This window comes from Meriones unguiculatus, chromosome 3, assembly GCF_030254825.1.
Source record: "Meriones unguiculatus strain TT.TT164.6M chromosome 3, Bangor_MerUng_6.1, whole genome shotgun sequence".
NCBI lineage: Eukaryota > Metazoa > Chordata > Mammalia > Rodentia > Muridae > Meriones > Meriones unguiculatus.
In genome coordinates, this window is record NC_083351.1 from 176,327,577 (window position 1) to 176,350,212 (window position 22,636).

The following is a 22,636-nucleotide window of genomic DNA, read 5'->3' on the forward strand; positions in this document are numbered from 1 at the left end:
AGACTCACCTCGGTCGAGAATGAAGGCAAGCGTTTGGCGTGTTCTAAATTACCAGATAGGCTGAGAGGTGGGAGTACACGCCCTTTAATCCCAGCTCTCGCAAGGTAGAAGGAAGGTGGAGCTCTGAGTTCAAGGCCAGCCTTTCTGCAAAACAAGTTCCAGGACATCAGGGCTACACAGAGAAACCCTGTCTCGAAATACAAAAACTAGAACAAAACAAATCACACACATACACACTCACACAAATAGCAGATGGTTCTTTATTGGGCCATAAAAAGGAAACACAGCTACGGAGGGGGAAGGGGGGGGAGGGTAGCAAGTGCAGCTGAGGAAGAGTGTTCAGCGAGGCCACTTTCCCAGCACCAGGAAACCTCTTGCCTAGATCTCAGCAGTGTTGGGGGAGGGGGGATGAATCCTCACAGGGCTCCCAGCAAGAACCAGTCTCCTCCTTAATGAAGACCCGAGAGAGTGGTTTGCGGGGCACTCCGGGGCAGCAGGGGAGGGCCCCTGCCTTTGCACCGGCACCACGCACCCACATTTCCTAAGGAGTCACCTCCTCCTCATGGACAGGAGTCAGCAACGGCCTGGCTGCTGGGATGGCCTCAGTTCGTGACCCAGATGACAGCATCTTTTCTGTAAATGGGAAACTCTCAAAGAAATATTTGGGCCAGTTCCCAGAAGACAGATGAACTGAGGACGCCGGGCTCCTTCCCGCGGGAACTGGGTTTTCTCCATGGGGAAGGGCTCCCAGGACAGCCACCTCCACAGCGGGTTCTGATGACGACAGGCGGGCACACAGGGCGCCCAGCACGGCGGGTGGAGAGAACTCTGTGGCAGGGGCGGCTTTGGGCTGGATCAACACTAGGCGACAGACTGGCGCAGCCAACCTTGCACAGCGGCAGCCCGGAGTTCTGGGTCTGCCACTCCTTCGATCTTGGCCCCCTCTCGAGGCCGGTCTCAGCCAGGGTCAGCAGGAGCCTGTGGAGGTCAGGCAGCCCTTCAGCCATGGCAACGGGCTGACCCCCACCCAGCCTGGGGCATCTGGCAGACCTCCGACAGGATGACAGAGATACCCAACTGTGAGACTGAAGACGCCGCCCGGTGGAGACAAGTGTAAGCCTGCTGCAGGCTGTGAGTTCGAGGCAGAGGGAGGTACCAGGCAGATTCTGCGACGGAAGGCCTTAGCCCAGATCCGAGAGCAGGGTGTAGCCTCAGAGTACCATGTGAAGTTAGGCCCCATTAATTAGTTGAACCTTCTCCGGGCCGTGTCGAGTAGGCTTCTTGTTATGATGGATAATTTCCAGAGTCCACGTGATTACCTCAAGGACCGCTGAGCTGATTTGGGTGAGTCGCCCCCTTGGGGGAAGGAGAAGTGCCGAAGGTGAGCTCCCAGAATAAAATGGGGATGGAAGAAGGCCTATCCACAACTGCATTTCTCTCTCTCCTTCCTCCACCAGGGTGTAAGTGACTGAGCGCTGCCACCACCAGGCCTCAAGAGCTGCCAGGGTCTCAAGCCGCCAAGACAGGAAATAAACCCTTCCCTCTTGCCGGGAATCAGTCACGGTGGTGAGAAAAGCAAGTAACACCGCGGCCGAGCCCCACAGCCCCAAGTGTGGCTGCAGAACTCAGGAGAGCTTTGTGCTGGACAGGGGGCTCCACTGACAGGATGTTCACGGGCCTTGCACAGCTCCAGCCTGGATTTCTAGGTAAAGCCAGACACATCCATTTGAGCGGGCTCTCTGGAGGAAAAGGTAGGTGGATGGAGGCCAGCCTAGTATATGTAGTGAGTCCTAGGGCCACCCATGACTGCACAGAGCGAGCCTGTCTGGAAGAAGAGGAGGAGAGAGAGGGGGAGGGAAGAGAGAGATTGTGCTGAGTAGGCCACAAGGGGAGGGTCTATATTTTTAAGAAAACCAACTACTATGGTTGTTTTGGTATTCCATCTTCACCTCTATCAGATCTATATTTAATAAAAAAAAAAATTAGAAGAATTACTGAAATGAAAAAAACTATTTTCTTAAGATTTATTTTTAAATTGTGTGTGTGTGTGTGTGTGTGTGTGCATGCGTGTGCTGGGGAGGTGGACATGTGTGCAGGGGTTTGAGGAGGCCAGAGGCATCAGACCCCCTGAAGCTGGAGTGGCTGGGTGGTCCTGGGTCATGTGATATGGGGCGGTACAGGACGAGCTCTTAAACAGAGCCATCTCTCCAGCCTCTTGAGAAAGAACTATTAATGCTGGTTATCATTCTGTCTCCCAGAGATCACAAAAAGTTCTTCCAAGAGCAGAGAAAACGACCCTAGTCAGGGCAGCCACGAGGGGAGGAGCTTTCTGTATCACTGCCAATCCCACAGGCCAGGAAATCCCTTTCCAGGGGTCATGACAGAGAAACTGACCACACTCTCCACCACGTGGGTGGAAAGACCCTCCCACCAGCGGGACTCAGGTGTGGTGGAGAGCCAGACACTTTTATTTTGGCTTCTCTAATCGACAGCTTGCCAAAGTGAGCCATGAAGTCGAACCACCATTTTGAGACAATGTTGACAGCAGATGAGCAAAGGGAAGACACCAAATATTCTATTTCTAAGGGTCCACATGATGCTGATGGGCAGAGTACAATTTCTCCGAGAACAGCAGCTGAGGCCATTCATCTTTCCCATGATGCACGTTGGCATAAAGGGAAGAAAGAAGAAACACCTAAGCAACAGGCGTGCATCAGAAGTTTCTCGGATGAGGAATGAAGCCATGGGTCTAGCCCCTCCACTGTCCTTAGTAAGGACTGCCGTCAGGGGAGGCATCTTCGCTGATGAACATTAAGCAGGTCATCACATTTAAAGGTGACATCTGTGGGCTTTGCCAGAGTGAACACACTCTGAACTTGATCACCGTGGCTTCCCTGCTATCAAACAAGGAGGCCGAGTCTAATATCTATCACCCTTTCGGCTGGAAGTGGAGCTGACCACCAGGTTTATAATCTCAGGTTGAAGAGCCAGGGCCACGAAGGATTAAGTTACTCCCGAAACTCACACAGGCAACCACATTGCTGGGACAGTCTTGGAAGACGAAACCTCACTTCTCGAACCATTTAGACAAAGGCTGTGAAATCAGAAACTTCCAACTTATAATGTTCTGACCTGATAACCTGACTCTCTTCTAGCACGTGTTTTTCTTCAAAACTATACCTTAAAAAAAAAAAAAAAACTGAGGTGGTAAGCAGCTTGAGGGCCACACTTTAGGTCTAGAATGACAGATGTGTGCACAAGTCTCACACACAATTTAATAACATGTTGAGTGTTCAAATGTAGGAATTGTGTGTGTGTGTGTGTGTGTGTGTGTGCCTCCTGCAGAGGCCGGGAGAGGGCGTCAGATCACTCGGAGCTGGAGGCTGTGGGCAGTTACAAGGCACTCCGGGGCTCTGAGAGAACAGTACGCGCTCTTAATTGCGGAGCCAGCGGCCTCACAGCGTTTTCAGCTTTTACCTCCGGACTTGACCCACCGGCACCAGGACAGCCCAGACAAGCGCAGGGCAGAGCAGCGACACCCAGTGCGGTTCGGGCTGGGGTTCTGATCCCACCGGTCTCTTGGGCACAGCGCAGTCTCACATACTTGGTAGTGCGTGTGGGTACTGGGTGCCCCGCTGGTCAGGTGATCCAAATGCTGTCTTTATTTATTCCCCTGGGAGTGCTCTGTTACCTTCCGTGTTCAGATGGGGCTAGGAATACCATAGCAACTAAGAGATACAAATCTTGCTCAACTGAATCATTGCGCTAGAAAATGACCCGGACAAAGACTGAGTTTAAAAAGGATGGGAAGGGTGCGGAGGAGTTAAAGATTCGAGGAGGGTGATAAAAATATTAAATCACCCAAACTTACGGGTTCGGATTAAATTGTTGCTTAACTCAGTAGGCAGTTTGTTAGTCTTCAAATGCCGGAGAAGAAAGCGGGTGGGGCAGGTGGCCATCAAGGAAACGCTACCATTCCTGGTCCCTCTACCTTGAAAGCAAAGGATGGTGCTGAAGGCCTAGTAGCCGGCTCAAGTAGCTGCTTGGTTGGGCACTACAGGAAACCTCCCTCCCAGGGTCGCTACAACCTTCCCAGCCCCGAGGTAAAGAGCGTTAAAGGGATTTCACTAAGGCAAGGCCCTGCACCACACACCCCACCCTTCCTGGTGGCCCAAAGCGTGTCCCTAACAAGTTTCTCCGGGGTGCACACGTGAGCAGGCCTGGGTCCTTCGCTGCGGTGGCTCGCCCGGGGCACAGCCGGGAGCCCCGCTTCCTCGGTTTCTGGAATGCAGCCCCAGCTCCCGGCGAGGCGCGCGGCCGCCCTGCAGAGCGGCTGCCAGGCTGGGCGAGCGCATCCGGGCGGCCACCCGCAACGGCGCTTGCTCGGAGGAGGCGGCAGCTGCGCTTTGTCTGCAGAGCGGGAGGGTGAGTCACCGGGCCCGGCGGTCCGACCCAAGGCCGGGCGGACGCTCGGAAGCCCCCGCGGCGGAGCGATCCGGGCAGGGGCGGCTCGGGAGGCGGCGCCGCGCGTCCCCGGCTCCCGCCCGCGCGCTCCGCTCCGCTCCTCCTCCGCGCGCGGGCAGTCAGCGGTTCGCGCCGCCGCGCGCCCATTGGCCGGCTGCGCGCGCCGCGTCACAATGGAGCGGCTCCGGGGCGGCGAGCCGGGCAGCGCCGCGGCTTCCCGCTGAGCCGCAGCCGCCGGCCCCTCGGCGCGCCCCGGCCGGGCGGGCAGCGCGGGCCCCGGGGACCCTGGGCGCGCAGGTAGGCGGGGACGGCGGCGCCGCCGGCGGGGACGGGCGGGGACGGGCGGGGACGGGCGGGGCCGGCGGGGCAGGGGCGCACCGCAGCAGGTGGGGCGGCAGGGCAGGTGCGGTTACCTGGCCGCGCCTCACCTGGGAGTCCGGCTGCGGGCAGGTGGCACAGTCACCTGCTGAGCGGCGGCCGCGCGGCTCCCACGACCCCGGGAGGGGGAGGGCGCCCTCCCCTCGCCCCACCCCTCCTGGATGCGAGGGGTCATCCGGGGCGAGAGGAGGGGGCGGCCGCGCCCAGGCAGTGCCTCGGCTTCCCCGGCGGCTGAGCGCGCACCTGTGAGTGGCCCGGGGACTGCGGGGCGAGCACCCTCCTCCTCCAGGCGCAGGCGCGGTCTCGGCTCAAGGGAGCGCGGCTCGCCCGAGGGGGTCCACACCGGGTCGCCGGCGTCTGCCCCCCTGCCCTGGCGCCTCGTGGCGCCGCCTGTCGACAGACATTTTCTGCTCTTGGGTATTTACTGGCCTACAACTGTGATTCTAGCGTTTGCGCTGGAAGGGGTCAGCTCCTTTCCACGGTAAGGCTGGGAGGTTCCTCCTGCTGGGCGGCAGGTGCTGACAGGTCAGAAGGGAAGAGGCTCATTAATCCGTGTCCTGGACTGACTTCCCAAAGTCCGTAGCTAGCCTGTAGTCATGTGACGTTTGTGAAAGACTTTGATGTGCGGTCATAAAAACCACGACTGGGACCTCCTGCTCCTCCCCGACCCCAGAGAAATTTCAAAGTCAATACCAAGGTGTGGGCTTCTTGAATACATTCTACCTTGTCTGAAAACTTAAGACAGGGGGAAGAAATCTGCTACGTAAAGATAAGAGTGAAAGTTTTTTAAAAAATTGTAAATGTGAAACCAATTTAGATAATGTGTTTGGTGTATATTAAGAAACTGGGGAGAGGGGTGTAGCTCTGAGGGGCTTGGTGGAGGCAAGGCAGGGGGTTCAACGCACCCGGAAGTAAGACTGCTGCTGCATATGGTAATGATAGTAGTTACAGTAGCTGTGATTTTCCTGGACAGCCATGTCCTAAGCCACATCCAGGGCTGAAGTGTGTACGGAAAGTGTAACAGAACCCGGACACTCGAGTGCACAAAGTTGCTTCCTAGGAACGCACACCGTCCTGAGGCGTGGATGCCATGGTCAGTTTCTTTGCCCCTAGCTTTCCTAGTGATCAGGTCCGCTCTTGAAGAGAATAAGAAATGAGAGTCCATCCCCCAGGTGATTGGGCCTGTGTGTCTTAAAACCTTAAGCCCTAACATGCCCGGTGCTGCTAGGAGCTGCAAACCGGGCCTGGGGAAGCAGGGCGGCAGGTGAGCGCACCTTGAGTCATGCTGATTTTCTTTCGCCCGGTTTCCAGAGTGGGGGAAATGTCATCTTGTTAGAATTAGGCGGGCTTCTTGGAAACTCCCGTTTTTCTCTGATCGGAAGGCTGTTCCAACACGCACCTCAAACACATGTGTTCCCACTGTGGGCGATTGCATCTGACGTGTTGCGATTTGTTTCTAAGGCCGCTGGCCAGTCCCACCTGGATTCCCAGCTGCAGCTGCAGCTTTCAGACTCCTCGGAGAGAAAACATCACCGTGAATTGAAGCAAAGCTCTAAACAATAACATTTTCGAAGGGCACCAGGTGACCTGAAGTCTTTTAGGTGGCCAGTGGTTGCTTTCGCCCTCAGTGACCTGACACTTGTTGGTTTCTTTTCTGAATTTGGAAGGGGAAAGGTTTTTAAAACTTACGAACCTGTTTTTCTCCCTATTGGGCATTAAGATTGACCATAAATACAGCCCGCCTAGCTACGCTGCCCTCTCTGCTCTCATCATTGCTGTTCATTTAGAAATTAAGCAACAAGACAACAGGAAACGCCTTCTTCTGTGATTCCCCTTTCCTTCGACTTCTAGGCAGTTGCAACACAATTTAAAATTACTCCTTCAGTTCTGCTGTAAAAGGGTAAAGGGAAGAAGAAAATAAAATGGGTGGCCAGCAGCAACCTTGACCTTTTCTTTTTGCTTTTTGACCTTCACGCTGCCTTTGATATGGGTCACATGGTTCTCCTTTCCCTTTCCAGACCCTATCTTTGAACTGCATCTGTTGCTTCTTTGAATTCAGAACCCTCTGTGGCTCTTTCCTGTTTGGGTGCTCGGCCTTGCCACAGCCTCCCTGCGGTGTCATTGGCCCTTAAATGCTGTGCTGCTGTTCTCCTCATTTCCAGTTCCACGCAGGTAACTGAGATTTTGCATTTGCCCGCCCCTGGGGAGCTCACTGTTGAGCGGCATCGTCCTCTCTGGGTGTGCAGGGTCAGGAGCACAGCTGAGCCTTCCTTATTTTCTCTCTTCAAATCTTTTTGCTTCAGCCTCTTGAAATATTCCCCCATCACATGCAAAACCTCCTGCACATTACAAGTCAGAATTTTTCAGACGAACTTCACGTGCCGACCAACTTGCACCTGAACTTTGCCATCACTTTGGAGGAGTTGGCCGGATTAGTTAAGATTAGTTCCTACTTAGAGGTCACAAAAGAGTGGCCTGGTGGGAGGAGGAGGAGGAGCCTTCCTGGAGTGGGCCAGCCTTTGTGGAGGAAGCGTGTCACTAGGGGTCGGGCTTTGAGGTCCTCTGTTCAAGCTAGGCCTAGGGTGACACTCACTTCCTGCTGCTCACCCATCAGGGTGTAGAACTCTGGCTGCCTCTCCGGTACCATGTCTACCTGCATGCCGACATACTTCCCAGCCTGGTAACTGGGCTAAACCTGTGAACTGTAGGCCAGCCCCAGTTCACTGTTTTCCTCCAGAGTTCCTGTGGTCATGGTGTCTCTTCACAGCACTAGAAACTTGAAGACAAGTTAATAGATAGCTAGGCACAATGGTGATGCTTTTATTCCCTTAGTTAGGACATTAGCACAGGGGTATAACTGCAAATTTGAGGCAGCCTGGGCATATAGTGAACTCTGATCTAGCCTGGGCCGTATAGTAAGACCTTGTCTTATCCCTGCCCTCCCACCAATAAAGTTATGGACGGACAAGCCAGAGTATTATGGTTCTGGAGTCTTCTGAGAGGCCTGGCTCCGTCTCTCATCTCCACCATACATCGCGTGAGGCTCACCCTTCCTAACTGTACGGTCCAAGGTGAGGCTTTTGTCACCACAGCCTAGCTCCAGGTGGCGGAAAGAAAGGGTGGAAGAGGAGGGCAAAGGCATCAGCAGTCTCACCTCATGGGAGACTTGGTCGGAGCTTCTGAACACTTACCACATCTCACTGCCTAGAGCACAGTGCCATTACCACCACCCCAGCCACAGTCAGTCCCCGGCACAAAATGCAGGGTGGGTCACACACGCTTAGTCAGAAAGGGAGACGGCAAGTGTCGGAATATCCAAACACCGTCATCATTATATTTTTTCTTTATTTTCATTTTTATTTGTGTGTGCGAATGAGGGTCAGACAGCTTTCAAGAGTCGGTTTTTTCTTTCGTGTTGTTTGTTTGTTTGGTTTTTTCCCTTGGTAGTTCTACTGCCCAGGCCTATATTCTTGTCTCCAGCTCTTGTCCTCTAGCAGGAGAGCTGGGGCAGAGAACACTGTGTCGGGGGACTCTAACTCAAGTCGCCAGGGCTGTGCAGCAACCTTTACCTGCCGTCACCCTTCCCATCTTACCAATTCCGAATAAGAGATTCTTGGGGATCTTAGAAATACTTTTTAAACACATTGTCTCGCCGTGTAACCCTGCTTGGTCTGAAACATACCAGGAAAACCAGGCTGGCCTTGAATTCACATAGATCGGCTTACTGATGCCTCCCAAGGGCTGGGATAAAAGGCAGGTGCCACCGGCCAGCTGTACCTGGCCTGCATGTTTTAATATACATACCTTAAATCTCAAAAATTCTATGAAAATTGTAATATCTGCTGGGTGTGGTGGCATGTGCCTTTAATCTCAGCACTGAGTTCCAGGCCAGTCAGGGAGGGATACATAGTCTCAGCACAAGAACAAGCATGTTAGCATAGTGTGTTTTCCATGACCGTCTTCATAGCCCTGCGTGTTTCCTCCCTAGGAGCTAGTCCCAAGATGCCACATTCTTGCTTTCCAATCCGACTGTAAATACTGGGGTGTTTGAGTGGCAGATGCAGAATTTGTTGTTGTGTGAGTGTTTGTTGAGAGAGGGTCTCTCTATGTAGGCCAGGCTGGCCTGGAACTCTGTACACCAGGCTGGCCTAGAACTCACAGAGCGCTGCCTGCCTCTGTCTTCCGAGTGCTGGGATGAAAGGTGTGTGCTGATGCACCGAGCGTAGTAATAGATTATTTCCTTGGTGTCAGCATCTATTTCTTACACTAAAAACACAGCTTGATTAAATGATGGCCCATGCAATCAAATGGCCCTGGTAGGAATTCGGAGTCCGCCGCTCACTGGGTGTCTACAGTCTAGATAGCCTCTCAGTGGTAGCTTCACCTGTAAACTGAGGTAGTGGAGACACATGCAGAATAAGGGGAAGTTTTATGTAAAATGTTTCATACTGGGTCTGTAAAGGAAGCGGTAATTTTCCCATTTTATTTGGCCTAGCCTTTTCCGTGAACCCTTCCTGCCGTCCTTTAAAAGTAGATTTATATGGGTCATTGTCGTAGACACCAAGTAGCTGCCCTTAACTTCTAAGTCAAATGTAACAAAATTGTCTCCAAAGTCAGTTGTAACCCAAACAGCAACAAAATGACTCCTGTATCCTTTGATCAGAAGCAGCCAGGCCTCTCTGTTCCTCAACCTTGAAGTGGATAACTTTTGGCTGCTCCACTAATGAGTCAGTGAAGTCGCTCAACCTTCCCACCCTTGATGAAGGTTCATGGTATATTTATAACCAACTACTGATCACCAACTGCATGCCAGGTACTGCCAGGAACTGGGGAAGCAGAACCCCGTTTGTTCTGGGTGTGCACAGAGGTCATGGGCTATGGAAGTACCGACAAGCAACTGCTGGAAACAAGTGAAAATTTCCCCGGTAGGAAGGAGGCGGAGAAGGGCTGTGAGTGCTCACGGCCACAGTCACAGACCAAACTGCAAAAGCTGACGCGGGCTGCAGAAACGAGAGGGGACACAGAGCGGCTTGAAATCAGCACAGACTTGGGCATATTAGGTGTGGAGCGTGGGTTCCCGGCCCCGTCCAGAGGAGGCATCCGCAGTGCTTGGAGCTGTCTTGTTCAAATAAGGATCTGCAGAGATAGAGAAGGAGTTGAGCCATCACAGGGCACTTGACTCTCATGCACGCTCCTGACCCCTCTCTCACACTCACATAGAAAACAAGGGTGTATGATGAACCATCATGTGGTTTTGGAAAGGGGCCACAGAGCTCAGAGGGCTTTGTTTGGTTTGGTCTTGTTGACGCATCAGCCAGACGCATGTGAAAATTCACCGTAAACCGTCCACTCTTAAGGAACCTGCAGGAATGGCAGACGTCCCTGCGAGGCTGCTAACCGTGGCAGGAGACCGATGGAGACAGGCCGGTTGCAGAGACCGAAGAGAGCATCTCCTGCACTTGTTTGTTCCTTTTCCGATTCTGCTGAGCAGGACAGAGACCACGAAGCCCGGAGCTAGTCCACATCATCCTTAGCAGGCAGAGGGTAGAGGACATGGACTGTTCCGAGAACACGCATGAAGAGTCGGCTCTCGCAGCTGCACTGAACATGGCCACTGTGGGCAGCCTGGAGGATCCTGGCCCAGATCCAGGAGGGCTGGCTGGGCACCTCTGCTGGGCCTGGGCAGGCTGGCCCAGCATCCAGCGCCTCTGTGGCCTTCAGGTTTGTGCCAGGCAGGAGGCCAGCTGGGCAGGGGCCACCATTGGCAGGGAATGCCGTCTGTCCTTGTCCTGTCCAGCAGAGCCAAGAGAGGAACAAGTGGGGACATGCTTCCTCGTTGGCCCCTGCTTGAAGGAAGTTCTCTTTGGTGCGCTCCCACTGTGGTCGGAGCAGGGCTGAGCCTGAGGGGGCTGTCAGCCACTGGACGGCAGGTTATTGTTTTTTTGTTTTTTTTTTTTTTTTTAAGGTGGGGATGCATTTAAGTAAAATTCTATTAATCTGAATTTTGAAAGTTCGTCTTTCTAGGCAAAATTGGATGAGTTTGTTGGCCCGGGTTCAGTGTTGAGGCTGCGTCCTCAGGCGAGCCGTGGCCTGTCTCCCGGCTGTGTTTGCGAATCCCACATGATACAGCTTCTCAAGACACCAGATTTTGGGTGTGTGTGTGTGTGTGTGTGTGTGTGTGTGTGCTTCTCGGGATCCCAGGGTAATCCCCCAGGCAATGTATGCTAAGCCTGTGCTGTCCCCAGGTGCCAGAAGTCTCTGTCACCTCCCTATTGTGACTGAGCTGCTTGCTTCCCATGTCTCCTGGCCCCTGGAATTCCTCTCAGCCGTGTGCACTCTGAGCTCTTTGCTGATGAGGGTGTGGCTGAGGTTGTCTGTCTTCCCGACCAATGTACCTGCGTCTCCTCAGTGACAGATCATCTCAGTGGTGAGCCCAAACCCCCCATCACCTTAAGCGAAGCACCCACACGCTGCTCCCCATCCCCGTTGCTCTCTCATGCCTTGGTTTAGGGTTGGTTTGCTTGTATCCTGTGTTCTCTTCCCCTTGCTAACACCAGGACATAAGTTCTGTGAAAGCAGATTTTGTGTCTATTGATTGCCTCTTAAGTGTGCCACACACACTAGACACAGCTTTTGTTCTTTCTGACAATCCTGGCTTTTTCTTCCTGTCTGAGGTCATTTTTTAGGTAGTCTGCACAGACCCGTGCCTCCGGCATTTAGAGCAGGTGCCGTTGTTCAAAGACAGAAGCTAACATTCTTCATCGTTGCTTCATAAGTAAGTACAAAAGATGACATTTCTGGTGACATAAATACTTATTTAAAAGAAAAAAAAACTCAAATATGCCCAACAGAAGCTAAATTAAATACCAAAATGGCTTGGTATCCATCACCATTCATTTAAAAAGTATTTTAAAGGTTTGCTACAAAAGTCAGGAAGTTTACTGAGTTTTGACCATGGATCTCATTTTATTTTCTCTGAAGCTCGGTCTAAGTATAGTTGCACGTATTTAGAAGTCCTACGGTGGTGAGCGTTTTACATCCTTTTGACACATACATATAAACACAGTAGATCAGTTTCTACAGTTCTCATTGCAAGTAAGCCACGTTTGCTAGAACACTTACCGCTGAGGTGTTTTACCTGTACGTAGCAGCAACCTCAAGCCTCTTAAACCTCTGATGTCCAGATTCCTCAGTAGAGAAAGGCCATCAAGCCTAAGAACCTGAATGTGACCCCTGGATCCACATGGTGGAAGGAGAGGTGCCTAAAACTCGTTTCTCTAACCTCCACAGAGATGCCCTGGCGTGTGCATGGACACACATAAACACACACGCATTCACACTCACACATACTCATACTCTCACACACACTCATACTCTCACATTCACACACTCATATGGTCTCACACACACACACACGGGATAAGTGGACTTAAAAAGCTTATTCGCACATGGGCAAATATTACTTGTTGCCAGCGTAAGGCTTTGTAATCAAATGCTGAAGCAATGTGGCCACACGCCTGAGAGAAGGGGCCAGGGCAACATTGTCGTCTGAACTGCTGAGTGCTGGCCACAGTGATCTGGTGAGAGAGGGGGTGGGGAGGGCCTCCAGCCCTGTCCTCCTCCACACCAAGAAGTGGCAACGCTCCCCAAAGCCAGAGGGCTTCTTCGTCACCAAGTCTCTTCATTCCTCAAGGTGACACTCTGCTTAGTGTCCTGAAAATTGCACCCCCATGGCAAGGCCCCGTGAGCTGACTGCTAAGGATAGAGGCTTGCCCTTCTTTCCTCATGTGGGAAAGTGGTGGGTTTGTCAGGAGAAAGAAAGAAAATAGCTGGGCGGGCCCACATCAGGCTACCTGGAGTGACAGAGATAATTTCAGACAAAGGTTAACTATCTGGAGATAGATCCTACCAGAATGCTTCTCCTCAGAACTGACTCCCCAGCCTCATACCCCGCTTTGAGGAGCAGTGGTTTGGGTGCTTAAAAACAAAACCAAGAACCTTCCTAGTCAAATTAGCTATCGGAAGGGGTGGCTTAAACATTGGCTCTTGCTGCCAGGATCGAGGCAGAAGGCAGGCAGGTTTCTGTGCGTTGCAGGCCAGCCTGATCTACAGAGCGAGTTCCAGGACAACCAGGGCTGCACAAAGGGAACCCCTGTCCTGAAATAAAACAACAAATAAATAACTTAATAAAACACTCTTGCCATGCAGAGACTTTCAGTAGGAGTGAGCGTAGTTGAGACTTTCACTCTTCGGCATACTCCACTGAAGCTGAAAATTGGAAAGAAAAATATTAATACATCCATTTAAGAATGCAGGAAACTCCCAGAACAGAACTTTGATCAAAAATCACCAGTTACTTAGGAGGCAGTCAGCTGGGTCAAATGTAGAAACATATGATTGTTTCTATAATAATTTGCCCTGAAACTCACTCTATAGGCCAGGCTAGCCTCAACTCAGAGCTGCACCTGCCTCTGCCTCCCAACTGCTGGGATTACGGTTGTGCAGAACCTCCTCCTGGCTCTAAGAATGCATCTGAATCCTATTGAAAAAAGTCAGACGTTTTAGCAAGAATATTGAATCTGTTCTCAGAAAGAGGTTATTAGTTACATGATGAGAAAGTGGCCCCCACAGGGACCCAGGGAATTTAAATGTGCAGTAAGGCAAGCTTGGATGGAGTGACCATAGTGAGCTGGGCCTTTCTTGGGCCTGTCTGGGCTCCTGGGAGCTCCAGCCCTCTGTGAGAGGCAGCGGATCCCCACTCTTCTCTCTTTGACTCAGAGTGAATCTGTCCTGAACCTCAGGAGCCTCCGGGATTGTATCTTGTCCCTTAGCTGATCGTATCCTGTGGTGTATCCGATTGTATCCTGTCCCTTAGCCGATTGTATCCTGTCCCTTAGCCGATTGTATCCTGTTGCTTACAGGAAGGTCTCCTGGTGACCCTATACTGGCTCCTTTTGAGAGTCAGCTGGATTGGATCAGAAATAGGCTAGATGGCGATGAAAACCTCTTGGACACCCTCACTCTGTGAGGCTGTCCTTGTAGACAGGATTAACTGAGGGGAGGAAGAACCCAAGAGCTTCCTGACCCACCCGCAGGGCAGCCAGAGCCTTCCCCTTCCGTGCCTTCCTCCTTGGAAGGACCTCCTACCTGAACTGAGAGTCAGGACAGACCCTCCCCTGGCTTCCTCTGGGGATGGGGTCACAGTAGTGCAGTAACTGCCTCAGAAACAGACCTGTGGGGAGTGTGGCTGAGCTAAGCGAGTCTTCGAAGCCTGATGGATTTTTCCTCACTGTATTGGCTGGCTCCTTGTCTATGATGCCTTATCCTTATGAAAGGCCGTAAGGAGGGAGAAGCCGGACTAAAGGAGCATCAGGAGCAAGTGGAAATAGACACCCTCAGAAAGTCCCGCTAGAGTGCGTGGCTGGGGCAGCTCCGGATCTTGTTTTCTTGGGACTATTTGATTTCTTGTTCGTGGGCTTAATGTTTGCTCTAGGTCTTTAAAGCATTAATTCCTTAACAGACTTTTTTTTTTTGAGCATTTGATATGAGTCAGGCATCACACTAGGTACTGGGAATAAATCCAACATTGAAGAAAACGGAGAAAAAAAATCCTTCACATGTGCACCCTGAAGCAGTCAAGATGGCCAATAAGAAAACTCAAGGTGGAATGTTACACAATAGATGCCATGATGAAGCAAAACAGCGAGGAGCTAGAGCATGCCTGGGAGCAGGTGACGTCAGGGACCAAACCTGGAGGGGACCCTTCCTTTAGAGATACAGTGGCCTCTGACTTCCCCTGTAGTGAGGACTGACTGGAGTCTGGGCCTCTGTCTCCTCAGCCTCTGAGTGCCGGGAGCCGTGTAGGGCATGGGATCCACACCGGGGCTCTGTGTACACCAGGCAGTCATTCCACACCGCTGAGAAGTCCTGCCTTCCGGGCACCGAGTGTATCCGGACCAGTCAGGTCAAGGCTGGGGTACAGTGGAGCCGTGCAGAAGAGACCCCATGATCTTCTATTTCTAACTTTTGTGTGTTGTGTTCTCGAGAGTCTTTCCCAGGTTATACACATACGCCTGTGCTAAAACTGTAATCGGCCTCAAATCTTACGTAGTGCTGCCTCTCCACATTCGTGTTTCTGTTTCATTCTGCTGGGTTTTTTTTTTTTTTTTTTCTAGTAAGATGTTAAGGTTGAGGAAAGCAGAGTAAGCGTGTCTATAATGGGGCTGGGTGTGATGTCCCTTCCCCTACAGAGCGAGGCCCAGAGGAGCCTGTGTGCCCCCCCCACACACACTGTATAGGGTCTCGGGGAAAGGCCAGCCTGAGACAGTCAGTCTTCCTTGAGGAAGTAAAAAAGATAAACCGCAAGTATGCACATGTCCCAGGAAAGGATGAACACGAACTCAGGATGATGGAGAGGGGAGGGGGAGGAAGCAGGGAGGGAGAGACAGAGACTGAGGGGAAGGTGGGCAGCCTTTCCTCACTGGTACGCTTGAGCTTCTTGACAGGGTGACAGGGATCAGAAGGCCCGAGGTGTAGATGGGAGTGGAGCCAACATCTGGAAAGCCCCGTCCCTCTTTCAGCCCACCCAGTGGCTTCCTTCCTCACTGTGACACAAAAGTCACCGCCACCCAAGAATTTCCTCTGGGCACATTTTAGAGAGGAGCTTGAAGATAAGTCTGTCACTGTCTAGCGAGAGCCCATCGTGGCTTATCTTCTCAGGCCACACTTCCGGAGCAGATGTCTCAGCTGGGTCAGCGCTACAAAGTAACCAAAAGTTGAAAGTTGCCATTATCGGCACCGTTGGACCGCTGTGTGATTTCCAGAAGTAGTTAAAGGCTTTAATTTGCATATTTGAATTTTTTAGTAAAATTTGGCTAGCTTAATAATTTAAGATGCTTATCAATGATACTGCCTACATATAAGCGCTGGCCTTTACTGATTTATTATTATTATCATTATTATTATCATCCATGGATGTCCTGGAACTTGCTATGTGGACTAAGACGGCCACAAAGATCCACCTGCCTCTGCCTGCAGAGTGCGAAGGGCATGCATCACCACACCTGGCCTGCATTTACTGAATTCTGTCTTTTTTGTTGTTGTTGTTTTTTTAAGGGAGACAAAACCTACTTTTTCAGACTTGCCCTTTAATGCATAGACCACTTGGACAGAAGAAACTGTAGCCTTTTCTCTCTTAGTTAGCCAAAGGCCCCTCTTTCAGCCTCACCTCCATCCCCAGAACTTGGGATTTCTAGCCTACATTTTGTATGCGTGCCTTGCTGCCATGGTGATGGGCACCATTGTATGTGATAGGGGTCTTCATGGATGGCAGAACTGGAGCAGCGCAGCTCTGATGCTGGAGAGTAGCTGGGAGCGACTCTATCCCTTCCTACCCAGGAATCAGAGGGAAAATCATGACCCCAGGCCTCCGGAGATGTCAGGGTGCATTCATTAGCTCCTCACGAAAGCGGAGAGGAGGAGGAAATAATAATGCTCGCCAGGCACAGACTGCATTGCTTAGCTTTGCATTTTTTTCAGACTAATCCTTTCCTGGAGATTTGTCTAGCTTTCCCCTCTTCAAGATACTTTGCTTTTATTAAACTTTCTTCAAGCTTCATAAGCAACCCTGATGAATAATAATTTACAGTACTTGCTCCTGACCCCTGAAGTTTTAAAATGTGGCCAATTAATACATGCCTATTTTATGTTTGCTTTCAAGTTATAATGAAATAGTCCCTAGCTTTTGGAAATTTGTGATTTCTGTAAGACCCAGCTGCTGTCCACACCCAGCTGCTGTCCACATTTTGTTTTTAACCTTCACACATATTCATTCTTTATACAGCGCATCTTTAAGATCATATTCCCAGGGCACTCATAGACTACCCAGATATTAAGCAAAATCACCCGCTTGCTCAATTCTAAATAACTGTTTTTAAATCTCTCTTTAAGTCGTTGCTTATTTCTTGTTTACTTGTTTAGGTGGCTTGTACAGTGTGAGATAATTTAACACTGCGTTTTATATTATAAAGTCATGGTTCACTCACTGCAGACCAAACCACATATACATCTTATTAGCTTGGTTACAAATGAAAACAAAAGTTCAATGGTAAGATAAATGATTATATGTTACCAAAATTAATTATTAAAAACAAGAGTGTTAGAAATGCTAAGCCTAGAATGATATAATAGCCATGATATAATAGCCATATTACACTGAGACATGCACAGGAACGGCTCAGAATAAATCAAAGTTTTGGAGCTACATAAAAAACAATTGATATGTGGGCCTGCTGCTCTATGGCACGAGAACTTTTTTCCTTCCATTCTTGCGCCTTTGCTCATAGGGCTCCTTCCTTTTTACCCAGTGACCTTGTATTTGCTAGTTGTGTTTGGAGTTCGTGGTACACTCCATTTTTTAATATAGCTCACACAGCATATCCACATACCAAAGCCAGCTTTCCGCCTTTGTAGCCTGAGGGGAAGGGAGGTGCTGGAATGGGATTTGGAGTGTGCATGCTGACTCTGGCCCAGACTCCGCCCAAGCTGTGCCTGGAAACTCCTTACCTCTGTGCCCAGCACACGGCTTTCCAGAGATCCAAAGATAAAAAGAAGCAGAAGGTAACCAGATGTGTTTAGACAGGTGACACTGACAGCCGGGAGGCTGTACCTTGAGAGACCCAGACAGGCTGGTACAGAGGAAGGAGACCTACAAATAGCGAAGACATCGGAGGGAGAAAACTTGTGTAACTGAACACCGTCTTTTCATGAGAAGGCTCCTGTGGTGGTTTGAATAGGAATGGCCCTGGCAGACTCCTGTTCAAATGATTGGCCGAAGAGAGAGGCACTCTTTAGGAGGTGTGAGCTTGTTGGAGTAGGTGTGATCTTGTTGGAGGAAGTGTGTCAATGGGGGCGGGCTCTGAGGCCTCAAATGCTCACTTAAGCCAGGCCCAGAGTCTCACTCTTTCTGCCGCCTGCCAATCCAGATTAGAACTCTAAACTCCTTCTCCAGCACCATGTCTGCCTGTAGGCTGCCATGATTCCCTCCATGGTAATAATGGACTAAGCCTCTGAAACTGTAAGGAAGCCCCAGTTAAATGTTTGCCTTTGTAAGAGTTGCCTTGATCTCTTCACAGCAATAAAAGCACAACTAACAAAAAAATTTGTAGCAGGGTCTGGGGTATTGCTGTGATAGGCCTGCCCAGGCCTTCTTTGAAGGAATGTGGATTTGAGGACTTTGGATTAGGAAAGCAGTAGAATGCTCTAAGCAGGACCTAATGGGCCATGTTAGTAGGAACACGGAAGTCAGGAATGCTAAGTGATTTGAACGGTGGGGTCCTGGCTCAAGTGATTTCAGAGGAGAAGTATACAGCTCAGAGACTATTCTTGTGATATTTTGGCTAAAAACTGGCTGCTTGGTGCCCTTGATTAAAAAGTCTACCTGAGGCTAAAGTAAAGAGTTGTGGATTAATTCCACTGGAAAAGAAAATCTCAGAACGGCCTAGTGTTGACTATGCCATATCGCTCTTACAAAGATTTAGTGCTCACTTTCATGAAGATTTATAATGAAAGGAGCAAGCTGAGCACATAAAAATACAACATGCATAAACTGAGAAGAAAAGTAGCACCAGGAAGTATAATGATCTGAGTCCTGTGTTCGGGGAGATAAGCCAGTTAGTGAATGGAATAAAGGGAGTTCATACCTTAGGGCAAGACCTTACCCAATCAATCTTCCAGCTTGTGAAAAGAAATTAAAAGTCAAAAGAAAAGCCAGGTGTGGTGGCACACAACTTTAATCCCAGTACTTGGGAGGGAGAGGAAGGTGGATCCCTGAGTTCAAAGCCAGCCTGGTCTACAACTCAAGTCCAGGACAACCTGGGCTACACAGAGAAACCCTGTCTTGAGAAACAAAAACAACAACAAATCCAAAACAAACAAAAGGAAGAAAGAAAGAAGAAGAGAAAGAAGTGAAAAGGAACTAAAGAAAAGCTCCAGGTATGATGGTACATGCCTTTAATCTCAGCACTCAGGAGACAGAGGCATACAGATCTCTGAGTTCAAAGGCAACCTGGTCTACAGAGCAGGTTCCAGAACAGCCAGGCTTAGGCATTAGGCATTCTTGCTAATGTTAGGGTCATCTGTGGTAGCGTGGATGAGAGTTCTTTCTCCTTGTGTGCATCTATTTTGCAGGGTGTCTGAAGCAGCTCATTTGGAGACTGCTGTGAACAGGGCTTGAACTTGGTTTAGTAGTACCTGCCCATAGCTCCCATTGAAAACTATTGAAAACAGAAAGCTGGTAAATATGAAATTGCATGAGAGGACCATGGTCCAGCCCCAGCAAGTAGCAGAACTTGGTAGCTTCAGCCATGTAGTTCTGGCTTTAGAGTCAAAAATGGAAGAAGGGGTTCTGGAATCTCCCTCTGACTTAGGAAAGCCACTGAGGCCAGGTGTATGGCAGGGGTGTCCCTGTAAGGAAGCCCAAAGAGGCCATTGTGTGAAGCCGTGAAGGTGAAGCCTGGATTGTCTTAGAGACACAAAAATCTGGAGACGCCAGAATCATGAGATAGTAGCCAAGGAAAGGCGCCAACAGGGAGTGGAACCAGCCCTCAGGAGAGAAGTATGCTGCAGTCAACAAAGATGACAGGAGTTGGAGAACTGGAGTGTTTGACATCAGACATGGAGATGTAGAGTTTGGACTTTGTCGGCTGGTTTTCAGTCTTATTTTGGCCCAGGATGGTCCCCTTCCTGTGTTTTGGAACAGTAATGTATATCCTGTGCCATGATACGTTGGAAGTATGTGGTCTGCGTTTTGATTTTATAGGGGATTACCATTAAGAGATTGCATGAGTCTCAGTGAACTTTGACCTTTACAGTGTTGAGACTGTGCTGGACCATGGGGACCTTTGAATTTGGAGGGAATGCATCTCTGCATTACGGTATGGCTGCAAGCCTTTGGGGGCCAGGGAGTATGGAATGTGGTGGTTTGAATGGGAATGGCCCCCATAGACTCACGTGTGTGAATGCTCGGCCTATAGGGAGCTGCACTATTAGAAGGTGTGGCCTTGTTGGAGGAAGTGTGTTACTGTGGGGCGGGGCTTCGAGGTTTCCTATGATCAAGCTACACCCAGTGCGGTACACAGTCTCCTTCTGCTGCCTGTGGATCAAAATGTAGAACTCTCAGCTCCTTCTCCAACACCATGTCTGCCCGCTTGCTGTTGTGTTTATAATGGGCTACTAAATCTCTGAAACGGCAAGCCAGCCCCAATTACATGTTTGCCTTTGTAAGAGTTGCCTTGGCCATGGTGTCTCTTCACAGCAATAGAACCCTAACTAAGCTGTGCAGTGGTGGTGCACATTTTTAATCCCAGCACTCAGGAGGAAGAGGCTCACGGATCTCTGAGTTGGAGGCCAGCCTGGTCTACAGAGTGAGTTCTGGAACAGCCAGAGCTACACAGAGAAACCCTGTCTCAAAACAACAACAAACAAGCAAAAACCCATAACTGAGACAGCTCCGGATCTAATTTCTGGCCAGCTGTGCCTCTGTTCCTGTAGCTCTCACATGTTGCCATCTTTCAGAGGAGGAATGGATTAAGTTCTCCACCAAATCCTCACGTTTTATGTAACTCTCTATGTGGACATCTCCCAACAATGAGAGTGGTCTGAAGGAAATGGAGTTGATTGTGTGGGGAGAGTGAGCTCCTTCTAGGCAGGTTAGGTTGGCGACCAGGGAGCCCTGGGAATGGGATGGCACCAGGACACGGTGGGTGAGGTTGGTGGGCTTTACGAAAGCCCAGGAGAACAGAGGCTGAATTTGTGGGCAGTTTCCTCGTTCGTGGGCCACCCGTCTCTGACAACTCGTGGGCGGATGTTGATTTCAGAGCTTTGATGTTTTCATCAGTGTGGAAGCAGAAACTAGGCCAGCAGGAATTATCTCTGTTTTGACTAATGCTGAAGCTGGCGTCCCGGGAGACAGCATTTCTTGTTAATGTTAGGGTCATCTGTGGTAGCGTGGATGAGAGTTCTTTCTCCTTGTGTGCATCTATTTTGCAGGTGTCTGAAGCAGCCCATTTGGAGACTGCTGTGAACAGAGCTTGAACTTGGTTTAGTAGTACCTGCCCATAGCTCCCACACACGTTACAGGCCTGTCCATTCTATGTGAGGCTCCGTCTCGAGCAAAAACGGGCTGGGAGTGCAGCTCAGCCGGACAGAGCCCTGGTTCTCTCACCTGGTTAGCTGTGGTGCGGCGTGGCCCAGAGCTCTTGGAGGTGAGGATAGGAAGAGCAGAAATCCAGTGTTGTCTTGCGCTACGTGGAGACTAGGAAGGCAGCCCGGGATACGAAGCTGAGTGATGGAGAGAGCCGATAACGTCAGTAACTACTTCCTTGATATTGATAATCATTTAAATTCATGGACTACGGTCTTGGATGATAACCTTTAAAAGAGGTTAACATTCCGGGAGCATTTGAAACTTGGGTATAAAGCCAGCCACTGTGGAATACCAGAAAGATGGGATTGAGCAAAGACACTGGCCTTGAGCATATCTTACTTTCATGGCTTCCGGGTTGATTCTTGGGTCTTGAATCCACGCCAGGTTCTAGAGAGGAGGGTCCATTGTTTGGGCAGGCTTGTGAACTCTTGGCTGTGTTCTTCACAGCGGCTCAGCTCTTGGCTCCTGCTTAGGTCCTGTATGCCACCATGTCAGTCTGCTGCTCATTCCATCCAGCCTTGTGGCTTCCTCACGCAGCACTCTGGAGGGTTGTCACATGGATGTTATGCTATGTCACGTTTAAGTAAGTCACAGGCTTATCTCATTTGCTCTACTAGCAAACCCTGGGGGCTGTTGCCAGTATTACATTGGTGATAGGAAACATCGAACAGCCACATTTTATCATCTTCTCATGAGCTGCTCTCAACCTTTGACCACGCCAAGTTTACCCTTGATTTCCACCTCACCTCAGCTGCCTATTAGGGCCTGCCGGTCCTCATATGAGGCTTCTTCCCTTTTTTCTACCTGAGAAGAGCTAGTAGGGAAATCTCCACCTTTACTTGTCTTTTGATGAACATCTGTCCAATCAGTAACTAGGGCTTTAGTCAACTCTTTCCTTCTAGTTGTGAAAGTAACACCAAATTACTGCTGTAAAATTAGGCTCGCACAGTTGTGGATTTAGAAGGAAGACTGCAGATAAGTTGGATTTATGTTTTGAAGGTTTTTAGATTGATATTATTTTCTATGTATGTGTGTTCTGCCTGCGAGTAAATGTACCCCACACGTCTGATGGCTGCAGAGATCAGGGTGTCAGATCCCCTGGAACTAGAGCTATGTACAGATGGTTGTGAGCCACCATGTGGGTGCTGGGAGTCAAACCTGGGTCATTTGCAGGAGCAACGATTGCTGAGCTATCTCTCCATCAGAGAGAGGAAGAGAAACGCAGAAGTTGCTCTACAGATGAGAAAACAGAACACGGCCATTCTTTACATTGTCAGTGCAGATGCTGGGATGGGAGATTGCAACCTTGGGTCTTGTTTGACACTGTTTGGTCTCCAGGGCGTCGGTACTCAGGATGCTCCAAGAAACATACATCTAGAAGGTTAAAAAACAAAGAAAAACTTCGTTATATTTGTTGGGTGTCTTAAACTTTGGCCTTGGGCCTTTTTTCAGTGTGATTGAAAGATCACAAAGTTAATGACTTTGCCAGTCTCATTACTTAACGGTCTGTGCAAAGAAGATGGATCCTATTATGACCTTCGTTGTGAAGAAGCAAGCAAGTTGTGATGTTCAGAGTGTCTGTGTCTGTTG

At 50.1% G+C, this 22,636-nt stretch overlaps 1 protein-coding gene across 3 annotated transcripts in view; it reads left to right on the forward strand.

Annotated features, from left to right (window-relative positions):
• Nucleotides 1-4,636: 4,636 nt before the first annotated feature.
• The window catches only part of Lrrc8b (leucine rich repeat containing 8 VRAC subunit B), a 59,169-nt gene continuing 41,169 nt past the window's right edge, over nt 4,637-22,636 (forward strand). Inside the window, exon 1 of one of the 3 annotated variants that reach the window (XM_021647452.2) lies at nt 4,637-4,761. The gene's annotated coding sequence lies outside the window, so the exon portion shown is untranslated. Of the gene's footprint in view, nt 4,762-6,860; nt 7,015-22,636 lie in introns of those variants that run through there. The other 2 variants (XM_021647455.2, XM_060381073.1) reach the window with 2 other exon arrangements.